This window comes from Orycteropus afer, unplaced genomic scaffold, assembly GCF_000298275.1.
Source record: "Orycteropus afer afer isolate SDZICR_OR568_19922 unplaced genomic scaffold, OryAfe1.0 scaffold00171, whole genome shotgun sequence".
Lineage (NCBI taxonomy): Eukaryota > Metazoa > Chordata > Mammalia > Tubulidentata > Orycteropodidae > Orycteropus > Orycteropus afer.
Window position 1 is genome coordinate 5,073,891 of NW_006921758.1, and position 910 is coordinate 5,074,800.

The window sequence follows — 910 nt, forward strand, 5'->3', positions numbered from 1 at the left end:
TATTAAGTGGTCTTCCTTATAGGTGTATGGATATTATCCTAACACTAACAGCATTGTACTTCAGGACAGATCTTGAAACATTCTTTGTGATGATGAATGCCACATCATTCCTCTTCAATTTATCGTTCCCGACATAGTAGACCACATGGTGGTCTGATTCAAAATGGCCAAAAGCAGTTCATTTCAGCTCACTAACACCTAGGATATCATTCTTAACACAATCCATTTCATTTTTGAGAATTTCCAATTTTCCTAGATTCATGCTTTGTACATTCCGTGTTCCAATTATTAATGGATGTTTGCAGCTGTTTCTCTTCTATTTGGATCATGCCATGTCAGCAAATGGAGGTATCAAAAGCTTGACCTTATCCATATCATTAAGGCTGATTCTACTCTGATGATGCAGCTCTTTCCTGGTCTATGTTGAGAGCCTTCCTACCTAACTGGCTTATCCTCCTGCACTGTATTTGGGCAATGTTTCTGGGCTATTCATAAAGTTTCACAGTAATGTATCAGACAGTGTTTCTCTGCTGTTCGTAAGGTTTTTCCTGGCCAATTCTTTGAGAAGTGGATGGCCTCCTGCTCCTTCCTAGTCTGTCTCAGTTTGTAAGCTGTTGAAACCTGTGTACCAGGTGCAACCCTCCTGGGTTTGAGACACCGGTGGCACAGCCTCAAGCCTCACAGCAACATGCCACCACAGTAGGACAAACTGACAAACAAATCTGTCTCCTTCAGCTGTTCAAAACCTCTCCACCCTCTCCACCCTCCCTTTACATAGATCTCTGACTCTTTCCTGCTGCTTGGGAGGGGTGTGGCCTGGGTCCCTAGCCTTACCTGGATCCCTGCCTCTGCTTTGTCACTCTGTCCTGGTCCCCTCCTCCCCCCACCGGCTTTTGCTTTGCTTTCTTAC